This window comes from Tasmannia lanceolata, unplaced genomic scaffold, assembly GCF_043159265.1.
Source record: "Tasmannia lanceolata isolate RefF3 unplaced genomic scaffold, GAP_Taslan_0.1 ptg000023l, whole genome shotgun sequence".
In the NCBI taxonomy this organism is placed as follows: domain Eukaryota; kingdom Viridiplantae; phylum Streptophyta; class Magnoliopsida; order Canellales; family Winteraceae; genus Tasmannia; species Tasmannia lanceolata.
The window spans coordinates 16,103,791-16,120,740 of NW_027518700.1; the positions used below are offsets into that span (position 1 = coordinate 16,103,791).

Here is a 16,950-nt window from a genome sequence, read left to right on the forward strand (position 1 = left end):
AAACCAAACCTAAATTACCTAAAAATAATGCACCAATAGTAAGATGAAAGAAGAAGAGAAAAAAATATAGCAAAATAAAAAAATATATAAAGAAAAACCATCAATTCATCAAATCAGCAAGAAATTCTCATTAAATTCAGATCACCATCGGACCTTCATCTTCCAAATGCTCACAACAGACCTCAAAACCATAGAGAGAGAGAGAGAAAATAAGAGAGAAGAACAAAAAGATAGCATCTCATTGAAACCCTAAAAATTGGGCCCATGGATATCTAGACAAAACCCCAATACCCCCTGTATGTATTACTCTTTACAAAACCCTTATCTTTCATCAAATCTAAAATCAGAATACAAAAAAAAAAAAAAAAAAAACCCCAAAAATACAACAAACCCTAATCCCTCAAACCCTAGCTTTCTTCAACAGGGGCGTGAATCCATGGCAAGGGCTTGACTCCTCCTTACAAGAACTAAAACCCATCTCGGGAAAAAGCTTAAAAATCTCATCCAACTCCAACTTACCAAATCTATGTTCACCTCTTTTGAGAATCTTCAAAAGCCCTTTGAAAAACCCTACCTCACAAGGAAAAACGAGTCCACCTTGGAACTGAAACCCAAATTCCTCTTCCGTTTGCTTTAGAAGGGAGTTAAAGATGGGGAGGTTTAGGTAACGAGTCGGAATCAAGAATCGGTGTCGTTCTGCTCCCACATAGACGGGGATAAACCCGGCTGGGATGCGACTCATTGAGTCGGAGTCCGAGTCCGAGTTGGATCGGTGAGTCATAGTTTTCCATCGCTTCATTATTTTCTTGAGTTCGATGATTTGGCGTATCTTTTCGACTTTTTTATTAATGGCACTCGCCATGAAAAAGCTCTAGAGAGAGAGAGAGAGAGATCTGTTTTGGGAAAGGGAGAATTAGTGGGAAGAAGGATTCAGTGTAGTCTTATGTAGAAAGGGAAGCTGTATAACGGTATAAGTAATCGAAAATTGGAAACAATATTTATCTCTATTACGAAAATACCCTCTTGAAGAAATTGGAAACAATATCTCTGGGTATTACGAAAGTTCCCCAATTGGAAACAAGATTTGGGAAATTCCATCTTGATTAAGTCAGCTCAATTATTGTAGTGCGAATATTAGTGGCCTAATACTACTCTGAAATGATATCAGCACAACCATGTTTTGATATTTTCATTAAAGAGGTGTCCAAGTTTATTACAGTTCCCAAACAGCACTTAGAAGCAAATTAAAAAAAGAAAAGACAAGCTGGTTTGTGCAGTTATTAAAACATGGATTTGCTGATCAAGGCGGAGGCACATATAGCATGAGGGGGGCCTGGCCCCCAATGACTTGCAAAATCTCTTTTATGGTTCATGGCAGTACATGCATGCTTAGCTAGTTTAGTGACCATGGCCCCCCAATGACCAATGCAAGGAAGTGTAAATAGTCCGGCCCCGATTGTAAATTCCTGGCTCCGCCCCTGGTACTGCCTAAAAACTATGGGGTTTCTTAAAAAAAAAGAGGAGAACTATCATTGTGAAATGATATATTCACCCATTTCTTCTTCCGAGAGCACCCCCTTGTAGTGTAAAAAGATTAGTCCTAAATACACTAGAGGGGGTGGCCCATTTAAATATCATTTCCCTTATCAATATACCTTACCCTTTTGTAAAATGACAACAACTTACCTGAAATTCTTAAATTTACCTAATTACTCTCATAAATGAGCAAAATGTCCCTTGGTAAGGATAAATTAGGGTAATATGATTCGTTGAGTTAATTTTGAAATATTAGTGATTTATACTCATAAAATTTATAAAAAAAAAAATTGTGTTTCCACAAAATCAATAGAATTGATCCAAATGGTTTGGATCAAGGAAGTGAGGTTGGAAAATGAGGGCGTCACCCGTCAAGGCGGAGTCGCGGCTTCTGCCCCCCTTCACCCTTCTAAAGGTTTATTAGGTTTCTTTGGCTTTGTCTTAGAGGCTCGCCTTTATGTCCTTCTTCTTTTTTTCTCTTGTACGCCCCGGGCCTTTTTTATCTTTCCCAGGTTAAAAAAAAAAAAAAAAAGGGAAATGATAAATGCACCTCTTTTCATCACATGAGACACCGTTGAATCCTTCATACACTCCTGCTGGATGGAATTATTATAGGACATTAACGTAATTGAACAGGATTCTATTCAAATTATGAATAGGCAAAGTAAGGGTTTTGTTTGAAAATCTAAATCTACAATAAATTTACATAGGGATTAAGAGTTTTACATGGCTTTTGAGTCTTTTTTCTAGCGTTCACCCCGGCATTTCGCATGCACCGGGGAGTGAAAATATCATCTCTCTTTATATCTCTGTCAGCCTCGTATTTATTTCTCTAGTTACTACTACGGGTAATTCCATTGAATAATGAATATCCTATAAATCCAATCTAATTTACTAAAATACCCATTTTATTTAATTATTTTTTGGGAAATGTTATCAGCACTACGGTATTTTGATGAGGGCACTCCTCACGTTATTAAAAGTACGGTATGGCTCGTACCATAGGATGATCCAAACCGTCCATTAGATGGGCCGCAGTCTAAATAGGCTGTGCCCCAAAAATTATTTCCATATGTTCATCCTAACCCTCCAATCTATAGAGGGTTAGGATCAACCCTCTAACACTCATATCGGAGAGGGTTAGGATCAACCTATGGAAATGATTTTTGGGGCACAGCCTATTTAGGCTGTGGCCCATCTAATGGACGGTTTGGATCATCCTATGGTGCGGGCCATACCGTACTTTTAATAAAGTGAGGAGTGCCCTCATAAAAAAACAGTAGTGCTGATAACATTTTCCTATTTTTTTTCTTTCTAAATTGTTCGTCTAGTACTAGTTGACGGATATACGGTTTAGTCAAAGGTAACCATCATACACATTTATTTATGAGAAATGATTGTTTTCCCCCATTTTCTAATTGGGACAGCCCCCCTAGAGTCGATTAAGTCAAAATTGTTTTGCTCATTTATGTTGCTTATCTCTACTACTATTATTATTATTAGGGATTTGCTAGGCAATTTTGCTCAAACTAATTTTGCAGCTAACGTTTGCAGAAGCCGCCACCTCATATGAATAAGAAAAAATCAACTAGAATGTGGGCCTCGCGGCCTCGGAGAAAGAGAGAGACCCACCTTATATGAATTAAATGAATAACACAAGATTTGCTAATAAGCAAACCCGTGACTGTTATCTCCCGTAAAAGTGAGCAGAAAAATGGCATTCCGTGAAATTACCTACAAAATCCCTTTTAAAATACGTGGGTTCCACTAGTTTGATGATCCAAACCATTCATGTATGCACTATTTGTTTAGGTTTGGGTTGTTGGAATCAGGAATCAGAATAGGCATCCTATTTCGATTCCATTGAAAATAGAATAGAAAAAATTAATTAAAAAATCATTAAAAATTTCATTCTTAGAGTGAGAAATAGAATCTAAACCTTTTTTTTTCTATGACGTAGTATGTCCCCACCCCCCTTGAATCATGTTAGTGCACGTTTCCCACCTCTCTCTCTCTCTCTCTCCACAACAGGAACAATTGATGGGCCCCCAAAATTCTCCTCCTTAGTGCCCAAATCCAACCCACTATGACAGGATGATCCAAGCTGTAACGCCCCGAGCGGTCCATTTGATAGGCCACATCGTAAATAGATTGTGTCTCAAAGAACCATTTCCATATGATGATCCTAGCCCTCAGATATAAAGAGAAATTGCTTATTATGGAAATCTCAAGAGACTGGAGGGTTGTGATCATCCTATGCAAATGATTTTTGGGGCACAAGCCATTTACGTTATGGCCCATCAAATGGACGCCTCGAATCATCCTATGGTCTGGACGGTACACTACATTTTCAAAAATATGGGTGGGGCCTAAATTAGGCCTTAATGTTACTATACGAACCACACCATAGGATGATCCAAACCATGGATGGCTTGGATCATCCTATGTTGTGGACGGTACGCTTCAATTTGAAAAATATCGGTAGGGCCTACGTTTGGGCCTTAATGTTACTGTACGACCAACTCTATAGGATTATCCAAACCATGGACGCCTTGGATCATCCTATGTTGTAGACGGACCTTAATGATACTATACCGCCAACTCCAAAGGATGATCCAAACCATTCATTTGATGGCCACAAAGTAAATAGGTTGTGCCCCAAAAATCATTTCCATAGGATGATCACAACCCTACAATCTATAGAGGTTGCATAAGATGTAGTTTCTATTTAGATCGGAGGGCTAGGATCAGCCTATGGAAATGATATTTTGGGATGCAACCTATTTACATTTATGGCCCATCAAATGGACGGTTTGGATTATCCTATGGTATGGTATGGGCGGGGCCTACGTTGTTCAAAGGTGGGCCCACCATTCCACCAACGGTTTCTGTTGGGCCCACCAACTGTTCCTGTTGTGTGTGTGGAGAGAGAGAGAGAGAGAGAGAGAGAGAGAGAGAGAGAGAGAGAGACCGGTCAAATGGTGGGAAACTCGACATATATGTTAAAGCCTAACGTTTAACGTTAGCCAGCCGGAGAAGGACCGGGGGGGGGGGGGGGGGGGGGGGGCGGGGGGGCGGGGGGGCGATGGGATGTGGGCGTAGGTGTAATCTAAAGAGGATGCCCATTTTAGTACATGATCCCAAGTTCCCAACAATCCAAACGCACGCTAAATTCTCATGTAAAGGATTATTCCTAATCCCCCAAAACCGGTTTCCTTAGCCCAACTCGTTTAAAAATTGAAACCTTCAACATGGGTATTTTTATCATTTTCAATAGAGAAATTCTAATATGAACATGATGGTGATGTGCAGCCAATAGGGGAGCCCTTTCACCTCTTTTCTGCAATGGCTCCCTTCAGTCTAGACTTCCTCTTTTCAACATAGTATGCTTTTATAGCTTTTTTGTTTAAAATTCCATAGGCTTGTACCTATCAAGCGCAAATTATTCACAAAGCATAATTCTAACGTGATCGAAGGGGTGCTTGATTTAATCACGTTATTTGTGATTCACTGGATCTGAGTTTGCATGATTTATGGTTGCTTTAACAACCTCACATGCATGTAGGGGAATCCAATGATGTTGAGACTGATTTTATATGATGTATAAGTCGTATTTTCAAAAAAGTACGGTAAAGCCCACTACATAGGATGATCGAAACGCCTATTTATTAGGCCACAACATAAGTATGTTGTGTCCCATAATCATTTCCATAGGATGATCCTAACCCTCCGATCTATAGAGAGACTTGTGGTCCCACAAATGGACAGTTATATCAGAAACTTCTATAGATTAGAGGGTTAGGATCATCATATAATAATTATTTTTTGGGCACAACCTATCTATGTTGTGGCCTAACAAATGGACAGTTTCGATCATCCTATGTAGCGGGCCGTACCATACTTTTTGAAAACTAAGGGTTTATACAGCCTAATGACGATAATACCCTATTTTACACACAAATTCACGCCAAGGGCTCTCCTTATCTTTATAAAAAAAAGGAAATATATAATATATTAAATGGGGATTGATATCCCCAGTATCATCCTTTTTTTTTCGTGGGTAAGGTAGGGTTAGGCTAGACCACTACCAGAAACTCCAAAAGGTTAGAACATAGAGTCTTCTGTTGTGCTGGCTATGGGGTTCGAACCCATGCGCACTTATGTGCAGAAGATCTTAAGTCTTCCCCCTTAACCACTCGGGCAAACCAGCAACTTGTTCTCACTATCATCTTTTGATAATGCTAATTCTTACTTTGTTTTCAAATTTTTAATTAGCTTTTCACAGCTGTTATCAAAATATATGGTAGTCTAAAAGTCTCGCCATCTGTTGGAATTTTGATAGAAAAGTAAAGGTGATTCCTTATTTGGTCCCAGTAACCGATTTGTTTGGTTTTCCAGCCGAGTTTCCCTAGTATTACTTAATTATAATTAATATGATTATACACAAAGTTCGTAAGAATATGGTAAGAATAATGATATGGTAATACTGATCAGTAGGATTCAATCATAACAGTCAATCATGTTCCCAAATTTGATTGAAATCGTTAATCTGGTCCTGTATAAACCCGGAGAGTCTATCAAGGACTTGGGATCATCCGATCATTGGTGGGGCCAAAAGAATGAGCCTGCCGTTCAATAACAACAATAGGACCATTAAATCTAGCATTGATACTTGGGATAGCATATCCTCATTCACAAATGTTTTAACTGATTCAGTTTGTAAATTCCTAGATTTTGCGCTTAGGCCCGGTTTGTTTTTTTATTTTGAGAATTGATTTGTGAGCCCAAAACTGATTATTTGACTCAAATTTAATCAGTTTTGAGTCCAATAATCAGTTTTGAACATACACTCTACAAATCAAAAATAAACAGGGCCTCGGAGAAAATCGGGTAAGCAATGAGAAAGCAAGATTATTTTTTTGGGCAATGATAAATTCGCACCCGTTGGAGGATAATTCGCATCCCTTTTACGTCAATTGACGTTAAAAAGCGTTAAAATCTGCTGCATGCCTTTCTTTATAGGGGCGCGAATTATTCTCCAGTGAGGGCGAATTTATCATGTACCCTTTTTTAACTGGCCAATATTCCGCAAAAGCAAACTTAAATTTCATACACCCAAAATCGTCAAGCAAAAAGGACTCTTTGTCGGCCAAATTTTCGTTTCTAACCTCCCCTTCTACTCATTTTGACATTATACTGTTACACTTTTCTCTGCTTTCCCTTTTTAGCCTTTTCAGTTTTTACCTTATGCTACTGATATTGGCACTACAACTTTTTTCGAAAATTGAACTAACTGAATCCGTGGAGTATTTTCGTAAGGGCACTAATTATCCCCCCCCCCCCCCCCCCCCCCCGTGACGATGAAATGTTAAGGTGACGTACACAAAAGGTTTCCTTTTATTTTTGGAAAAATTGTCAATTGGTGACAAAAAAAATGTCAAAATAGTGGATGGGTGACACCATTTTGAAAGCTTGTAAACGGAGGTCCAAACACCTTTTTCTGACATAGTCTTTTACATAAATGCCCCTCATGGCAAAAAAACCCATCTTTTTAACTTTTCTTGATCTTTAACTATTGACAAGCTTTTATTTTTCACTTTACTCTCTCCTTTTTCATTTTTAACCACCTGCAGCCCATCTTCTCCTGCGTGAGGTGGTGACCGGCGTGAAGATCAACCCATTTTCTCTGACGTGAGGCGGTTTCCTGCGCTACTCCGAACCTCTTTTCTCCGTTCTCAACCATATTCCGGCAAAGGCTTCATTTTTTCCGGCGTGTTCCCCATCCCCATCGTCTCAGGTATGGTACGGTGTTATTTTCATTTTATTTTTTTTACTTTTATTTTCCTTCTATTAAGTTACCTTTGTGGCTTATTGTTTCATTTTCACTATTTGGAAGCCTTTATACATCTAGGGTTTCATTTTTTATTTTTTTACCCCTATTAAGTTGGCTTTGATGAGAAACCGTTGACATGTACTGTTTCATTTTTACTATGGAGAACCCCCTTTTGATAATCTCCCATTTTTCAGTGTTGAGAACCCCCTTTTGAGATTGATAATCCCCCACTTCCATTGTTGAGAACCCTCTTTTCACTGTTGACAACCCCGTCTTGAGATTGATTATCTCCCTTTTCTAGTATTGAGAACCTCCTCTAGGTGGTTTATAATCCCCCATTTCCAGTGTTGGGAACCCCCTTTTGAGGTTGATAATCCTCCAATTTCAGTGTTGAGAACCCCCTCCAGCTAGATTGATAATCCCCCATTTCCAGTGTTGAGAACCCCCTCATTTTCAGTGTTGGTAACCCTCTCTAGGATGTTGATAATCTCCCATTGCCAGTGTTGAGAATTCCCTTTTGAGATTGATAATCCCCCATTTTCAGTGTTAAGAACCCCCTATAGGTAGTTCATAATCCCCCATTTGCAGTATTGGGAACCCCCTTTTGAGGCTAATAATCCCCCATTTTCAGTGTTGAGAATCCCTTCTAGGAGATCGATAATCCCCATTTCCAGTGTTGATACCCCCTTTTGAGATTGACAATCCCCCATTTCCAGTGTTGACAACTCCCTCTAGGTAGATGGTAATCCCCCATTTCTAGTGTTGATAACTTCCTATAGGTAGTTGATAATCGTCATTTCCAGTGTTGAGAACCCCTTGTTGAGGTTGATAATCCCCCTTCTCCAGTGTTGAGAACCCCTTGTTGAGGTTGATAATCCCCCATCTCCAGTGTTTAAAACCCCCCTCAAGGGAGTTGATAATACCCATTTCCAGTGTTGTGAATCCCTGTTGAGGTTGATAATCCCCCTTCTCTAGTGTTGAAAACCTCCTGTTGAGGTTGATAATCCCCCTTCTCTAGTGTTGAAAATCCCCTGTTGAGGTTGATAATTTCCCTTCTCCAGTGTTGAAAACCCCCTCAAGAGAGTTGATAATACCCATTTCCAGTGTTGATAACCTCCTGTAGGTAGTTGATAATCCCCATTTCTTGTGTTGATAAACCCCTCTAGGTAGTTGGTAATCCCCATTTGCAGTGTTGAAAACCCCCCATTTGTAGTGTTGAGAACCCCCTCTAGGTAGTAGATAAGTCACTTCCAGATTGTTGCCATTCCCCCTTTTAGATCTTTGTTCATATAGTAATTTTTGGTATGGTTTATGCACTTGAGAATCACATATTTGAGTTGCGAACCCCATTTGAAGAAACATGAACTTACATTACAATTCCTATCACCATTTCCTACACTTGAAATTTTTTTTACCATTCCTATCTCATTCGTAGTTACTTTAAAAGTAACTCCATTCAATGCATGCTTTTATACAGGGTTGATTGTGGCGCTTTTGTCCTAAAAGCGATTGGGCATCTCTATCATGGTCAATCACTGAACTTTGGGCCGGCAAACATTCCTCAATTCCAACTACAACTCTGTGAGAGATATATACGAAGAGAGTTTAGGGACTGCGAACTTCTATAGGAAAACCTTTTAATGTTCATGGATGTTTCTTTTTTCTGATGATGAATGGCTAAAACTTTATTTTTTAATGGCGATTGGTGGAAAGTATGGCAGGGGAAGTTGTTATGGTGTGTGTTTGTGTTTGTGAACATGTGAAGTGAATGGGCGGAGAACTTGCAAATTTAAACAAGTTTTTTTTAAGTGTGTTTCTGTTTGTGGGTGGAGAACTTGTAAATTGAAACAGGTTTTATGAAAGTGTGTTTGTGTTTGTGAATGGGTGAGAACTTGTACATTTAAACAGGTTTTATGGAATTGTGTTTCTGTTTGTGAATGGGTGAACTTGTAAATGTAAACAGGTTTTATGGAAGTGTGTTTGTGTTTGTGTTTCAATTTGAACATTGGAACTTGTCTGTGAATGGGTGGAGAACTTGTAAATTTAAACAGGTTTTATGGAAGTGTGTTTCTGTTTGTGGCTGGAGAACTTGTAAATTGAAACAAGTTTTATGGAAGTGTGTTTGTGTTTGTGCATGGGTGGAGAACTTGTACATTTAAACAGGTTTTACGAAATTGTGTTTCTGTTTGTGAATGAGTGGAAAACTTGTAAATGTAAACAGGTTTTATGGAAGTGTGTTTGTGTTTGTGTTTCAATTTGAAAATTGGAACTTGTTTGTGAATGGGTGGGGAACTTGTAAATTTAAACAGGTTTTAGACATGTGTGTTTGTGTTTCTGAATGGCTGGGGAAGTTGTAAATTAAAACAGAATATGATGTGTGTTTGTGTTTGTGTTTGAAGTTGAACAGAATATGATGTGTGTTTGTGTTTGTGTTTGAAGTTGAACATAATGTGTATTTTTTTTTGTTAACATTCTTACATGTTAAGTACGCAGCTTTCTATGGTCCTATGATGTGTTTCTGAGACCAGTAGCTTTATCTACCCTGGTAAATGGTTGGTGGCCAATTTTTTGGGTTGATAACCCACTTTACAAGGTCAATCACCCCAAAAAATTGGAGGTTAGTAAGCCTAAATTTCAATTCCAGAAGCTTTATCTACCTTGATGAATGGTTGGTGACCTTTTTGTATTGATAACCCACTTTCCAAGGTCAATCACCCCAAAAAATGGGAGGTTGGTAAGCCTAAATTTTAATTCCAGAAGCTTTATCTACCTGGTTAATGGTTGGTAACCTATTTTTTGGGTCAATCACCCACTTTTGAATGTTGGTAACCTCATTTTGAGGTAGTCGATAGCCCAGAATCACTCATTCCAGTAGCTTTAATACCCAGTGAATGGGTTGATAACCCATTCTCTCTGTCGGTGACCCACTTTCGAATGTTGGTAACCCAAAAAAGTAGAAGTCGATAACCCGGTTTGTCAATTCCAGTAGTTTTATCAACACAGGGATCTGGTTGATAACCCAATTTTTGTATCGGTAACCCACTTCCGAATCTTGGTAACCCTGTGTGGACCCTGATCTGAGGATGATAAGGAAACGAGTCCCTACATCATCTGGATCTCCACATGAATGGAGAGCTCTACCAAGGAACTCTCAAAAGGGATGCCACCCTCATAGCATAGCACGAGTGGCGATATAAAAAGAAAGAGATATGTCTTGATCCGGAGCCAAGGCTCGAAACTAAGACATATCTAAAATAAATTCAAAGTCGCCATCCATGGATAGGTCATGGAACCCCAAAATCAAATCCTCTGTGCAATGGATAACCAGAAATATATATGGGCTCGTGCCTGATTACGAATGGAGAAGGTCTGAAGAGCACCCCCAATTCGTCCGAATGCAAGCACTTGGTCTCTTATGCCATTTTCATTAACTTCAAAGCAGTTTGGGTAAAAATCATGTGAAATGGGAACAAATATCCTCGAGTGAACGTCTACCTATTCATGCATGACTCGGGGATGAAATAATAAACACACATAAAGTAAGACAAAAGATGTGTCACCTAATGACAACTAGGTTGTGAGTGACATGCCTAACTGGTCTCTAAGTTCTGGTGGACATACACATGCAAGCTACATCTAAAGGTATAGGATCAGTACAAGAAAATAAGAAAACACATCAAAACATACAATAACAACACAACAAATCCTAAGACTCTAAATCATTTAGCCCGAGTCCTTGGATGGTCTAGTATTCATCCAAAAAAAGCCTACGTATCCCTGCCTCCGCGAGAATCAGAGCAACGTAGTTCTTCGCGCCTATTCTAAGCTATGATGCCTAAGACACCTAGACCTCTATCCTAGACTCGATCTAAAAGACCGGACTAGTTATTAAAGTTTCTTGTGCGATTATTTAAATTCCAGTGAACTGTGGATTTTATGACACCCTATATGCCCTAACTAAATGCAGATTAGCCCTAAGCTAATGCAGGTGATTCCTACAACCTATGTGTAACTAGGCTGTGTTTCCTAAGGAAAACAAAGGGTGGACTAACGTATCTTACTCTAGTCATCACTCGGCGATGTGGATCGCCAAGTGACCGGACGGAGGCGCTCCTATAACTCTAGGACAGACCCCTAACTCTAAAACAAGCACACAACAAACAAACAATCAAACAACCTATCAAAAGAAACTCCTAACTCTAAAACTTTCTATCTAGGAGAAACTCCTAACTCTAGAGGAAGATCTTTTGAAAACAAGGTTTTAAATGTTGCTTATTCAAAAAGATTTAAAATGCTATTTACAAAAGTTTGGCTGGACTTGGGATATAAATCTCAAGCTGCACTACGTACCTCGTGGAAGAGGATCAAGCCAACGTAGTTCGAAACGAACTCTCCTAACATTTCAAATGATTTAACGGTTTTAATATTTTTCAAATGTTTTTGAGTTTCAAATTTCTAATGTTTTTTGAATTTTAAAGCTTTTCCATTGCTTCAGACCTTTAAATGTTTTCACTCTTAAAGGGAACACGCAAGTAACACCACAAACTAGGGCAAAGCCCTAAATCCAAGGGGAAACCCCGAACAAGCAACTAACGCCTCAAAGAGACGATCCACAACAAGTAACTGGTGTCCCAAGAACAATGAAAATGATCTAAGATCCCTAGCAGGTAGAAGCATCTTAAAGGATAAACTCCTATCTAACAGACGAACCAAAAGGCTACAGGGCAAACTCCTAACATATAGGATAACCAACTATAAATGGGAAGCCAATGAGTCCAAGACTCTCTATTGCTCTATAAGGGAGGGCAAATGAGTCAAAGACTTGATCTAGAAAGGAGGGCTCTAACATGAGACTAGGTAAGCCTTCTAAAGGGGAAACTCTCTAAATGAGACAAGACTTGTCTCCAAAAAAGGAAAATATTCTAATGAGACAAAGTGTGTCCCCTAAAATGAGACTCATGGAATTTGGAAGGTCTGGACATGATTCAGAACTGATCCTAGAAGTTTAGATGTCTAGTTTGACATATAGCACGGGTTCCACTCATTTAGCATAAAAAAAAAAAAAAAAAAAACACATTGAAAGCACTCTACACAATAGACAATTTTCGTAAATAAGGCTCTAAAAGATAAATTAAATCGTAAAAATTGATCAATATATGATTTGTGACTTGCTAGCATGCTCATCATATCCCACTACAAGCATTAGAATCAATATAGGCTCAAAACAATCTAAAAAGAAAAAGAAAGATGAAATTTCCACCCAACATGTAATTTTCACCAAAAAGGGTAAAAAAATGTCAAACACTTCATGGAAATGATTCCATATATGGTTTGAAACTTGCTACCAAGCTCAAAACATCCAAAACAATCATTAAAATTGAATAGAGCTCAAGTTGTCGGTGATTTTCAAGAAATAGCACAATTATGACATATAGTGTGAAAAATGCAACTTTACACTGACTTTTGGACCCTTCCAACGTCAAAACCATCAAAAACTCTACTAATCAAAATTGTAGATCACAGCATAAGAGACATTCTCTCAGTTGACCACTTCATTTGGATCTGTCCAGAAGTGGCCGGAAAATGGTCTCTTCGATCTATCGCCATTAAAAGACATATTAGTGTTTTAACTGAAACTTCGGGCTCAGTTTTGACACTCAAAACATCATTTCTAAAAATATTCGATCAAGGACAAAGTATTAGAAACTCTTGTGAAGAACATTTTTCCCTTCTACGACTTCGGACGAAACAGACCTGAAATAGCCCAAAAATGGCCAAAAAACTGCTGTTGCAGAAATGACATTCTTTTCAGAAAAACTGAAGCGTGTAAGTAGTTTTTGCCATATTAAAAAGCATTTATGGAAAAATTTACTCAAAAAGATAGTTTTAGGAAATATTACAACGAACACTTTTCCAGTTGACAGCTTCGAACAATTCCGACCAGAAGCCGCTCAAAAGTTACTCGACACGATAATTTATAAAAAACTTTACAAAAACAACGTTATGAGCTGAAAACTTTAAACGGTCATAACTATCTCGTCTTTTGGCCAAATTTGGGCCGCCATATGTCGAACTGACCGGCTCGACGAGATCTACAAGATTTATGATGTTTGTTTTTAAAAAATTTCAGCGTTTGAGGTCGTAAAGGAGCAAATTCAAAACAGGACAGCAAGCATGTACAGTTTTTTTTTTTTTTTTTTTTTTTTTTTTTTTTTTTTTTTTTTTTTTTTAAACATATCATCCAAGGCTTCCATGAGCTACTAATTCCATAAAAACGAAATAGTAAACATATATTTGAGTGGGAAATATTGATCAAATTGTATTTAAAACATAATGATGAGAAACAACGTCAAGGTGTGCAAGGGCTTCCATTAGTTGAAACTCAAACATTTCTATCATTCTCACATGTCAATCAAAAGGATGGAAGGGAAAGAGGAGCGCATGAATCATCAAAATGTGGTTATACAAATATTCCAAAGTAGGGGCTAAAACGGGGGTTGAACCTATGTAAAACAGGGCTGAAATGAGGGCTAAACTTGTTACAACAAGGCGGGGGCTGCACATGTTTTACAAGGCTGAATTGTGCCAAAACAGGGTGGGGCTGCCATTGTAAAGGGCCATGGGCTGTTAGCACCAAGAGTGTAAGTGCTACCATTACCGAAATGAAGAAGTGGCTGCCATGGATATCATCATGCTCAGCCAACAAAATGAGGGCTGAATTGGTGGACAGAACTTGTGCCAAACAGGAGGCAGATTTGGTGGATAGAAATTGTGCTAAACAGGGACAGATTCTACTCCAAAACAGGGACAGATTTGGTGGACAGAATTGTGCCAAACAGATGACAGATTTGGTGGACAGAATTGTGTTAACAGTGGCCGAACCATGGGCTCACATTGTGCCAAAACATGGGGCTAACCTTTAGCTGAATTGTGAGTAGCTGAGCTGACAGAGAAATTGGACTAAATTGCAAATAAATGGGTTGATTTTAGAATGCTAAAATCACGGTTGAGCTAGATCTGTAGCATGAAAAATCATCTCCTCTAGGAGATATACCAAATGAGCACACAATAGTCTCGTAATCATCATTCATAATTCAGAGAGGTAAGAGACCACAATGAGTTTTCATATACTCACACGAATTGACCTGGAAATGAAATGCTCAATGTAGTAAATTGAAAATAACGATCTAAATTCTGTGCTAAAAAACAAAGATCATCAGCATGCATATAAAATACATTACCACTCATCACTCATTTAGTATCTCATCGCTCGCTCCACCTTATTCTACTTAAATACATTTTAAAAAAAATCAGAGGAGAAAATTAGGATCAATACAATTAGAATTCATGCTAATGTCAGCCAAAACAATTAAAAAAATAATACCTCAATTCATGCTCAAGGTTCAAAAATTCCTCTCAACTACAACATAGGCATTAGTAAGAACAGAACTGATATATTTCCTTTATGAGATTCACTCGAAGACAAAGCTGAACTTTCAGCAGGAACTAAAAATCAATTTCAAAGATGATCCAGTTGTAATAGAACATGTTTCAAAATTTAAGGAATTTCACACAAACTGGTTCCAAAACTTGGAACGATAAGAAGAATTGAATAAAACAATCTCATTCAACTTCATCTACGTGAGAGAATCGATAAATTCTACAAATACCATCTTAAGACCATAATTTCTTAGATTATTCGATTGAAGATGATTCTTATGTGCTGAAAAAAATAACAAACGCACCTGAAAATTTCTGAGTATCCTTGCTTTTTGTACAAATTTGCATATTCTCGAAATCTGAGATTTCTTTTTGCTTACCTTCCTCTTCTTGCAATAGATCTGAAATTTTCAATAGCTATGAAGAGGCTTTGGCTTTCAGACTCCTTTGGTATGATTCTTTGATATAACTCATTTAGGAGCCACCGATTCCTTCTTTCAAAGGATAATGATCAACATATTTAGAAAATTGAATGAAATAGATGATCAACCTACGATCACGAAGCTTCGGCGAGATCGTCGGAGAAGAAGACCGGAGTTGTAAAATCCCTAGCTTTTCTCTCTTTCTCTCTCTCTCTCTCTGACTTAGATTAGAAAAAACCTAATTCTCCTTGAGAAATGAAGATTAAACTGTTATTTATAGGCAAAGGCTAGTGCGGATATTGGCACTACCATTTTGATAGGCGCGCGGTTCGCGCAAAAATTTGATGGGCGCACGAAGAAATCGTGTATTTTCTGCCCCAGGCCTCGTCCTTTTCAGGATAAATTCGCCCCCCTTTAGGATAAATTCACCCCTTTTCTGGTTTACACTACGACACCGCCTCGGCTCGATCGCTAGGGAAACGGGCTCGGATTCTGACGAAATTTTGCAGGGACCTAGATGAGACCCTAACCTAGATTAGGGTGAAGTTTGGGACCCTAATTTATTCATTTGATGGGGTTTTGCATAAAATTGGAAGGTGAAGGGCACGGTCAAAATGGGGTGTCTACACCCCGCTTTGAGGGAGTCGATAACCTAGATTATGAATTCCAGTAGCTTTATCAACCAAGGGAATGGGTTGATGATCCCATTTTGTATGTTGGTAACCTCACTTCCAATTGGTTGATGACCTATTTTGGGGGAGTTGATAATCTGAATTCCAACATTCCAATAGCTTTATCAACCAAGGGAATAGGTTGATGATCCTATTCTGTGTGTTGGTAACCTCACTTCCGATTGGTTGATGACCTATTTTGAAGGAGTTGATAACCTGAATTCCAACATCCATTAGCTTTGTCAACCTAGGGAATGGGTTGATAATTACATTCTGTGTGCTGGTAACCCAATTCCTACTGTTGAGAAATCCCTTTTCAGGGTGTACATGCAGAAGAGCAACAACTAAATAGAGCACAAACAAAGAGCATGTGCTTTTTATTATTAATAAAAATCATCTTTTTCATGAACTTAGGATCACTAAAGCAATCCGAATTTTAAGCAAAAGAGAATCACCAGAATCGCCACCTAGTAAAGAACATAGGACCCATAAGTGACACTGCAATGATCTGCGATCCCAGAAATCTAGATTCGTTACCTGATTATGAGAATGGAAGATATGGAGGATTACCACCATATGCACCATTCTTGTCCGATAATCCGATCTTCAATTTCAATGAATAACTCATTTAAATTTCTTTTAAAAGGCTTATTTAAACTCCCTCGATGTGATCTATGTGACATGAACCCCAAAAATCTAATCTCGATGTGATTTCTAGATGTGTCTTTTGATTCTCTTAAATTGATTGGATTCGATCTATGAGAAAGCTATCCTCAAATCTAATTTTGAAAAAAATCATATGTGATTTAATCAATTTAATCTAGGGTTTGAAAAATGATAAAGAAATAAAAAATAAAACCCTAAAAACTTTACTTAAGTGTGTAGGGTTGACTAGTGCTTGGAATGCCATCCAAGCATCCAAGCTGCCTACATACCCAATCCTCACTGGGATCAGAGTCGACGTAGTTCGGTAGCCTAAACTAAGCTATATGCCTAACCCATCTAAGACACCGATCTAGAATGGACTGATTGTTTCAATAGTTTAAGA

General features: G+C 38.4%; 1 non-coding gene and 1 pseudogene across 1 annotated transcript; both read right to left on the bottom strand.

Moving 5' to 3' along the window:
- Positions 1–238: 238 nt before the first annotated feature.
- Positions 239–960, bottom strand: LOC143856564 (protein SMALL AUXIN UP-REGULATED RNA 12 pseudogene; annotated as a pseudogene).
- Positions 961–5,663: 4,703 nt separating this feature from the next.
- Positions 5,664–5,746, bottom strand: TRNAL-UAA (transfer RNA leucine (anticodon UAA)). The gene has a single exon. It is a non-coding gene; the product is annotated as a tRNA-Leu (tRNA).
- Positions 5,747–16,950: the final 11,204 nt, after the last annotated feature.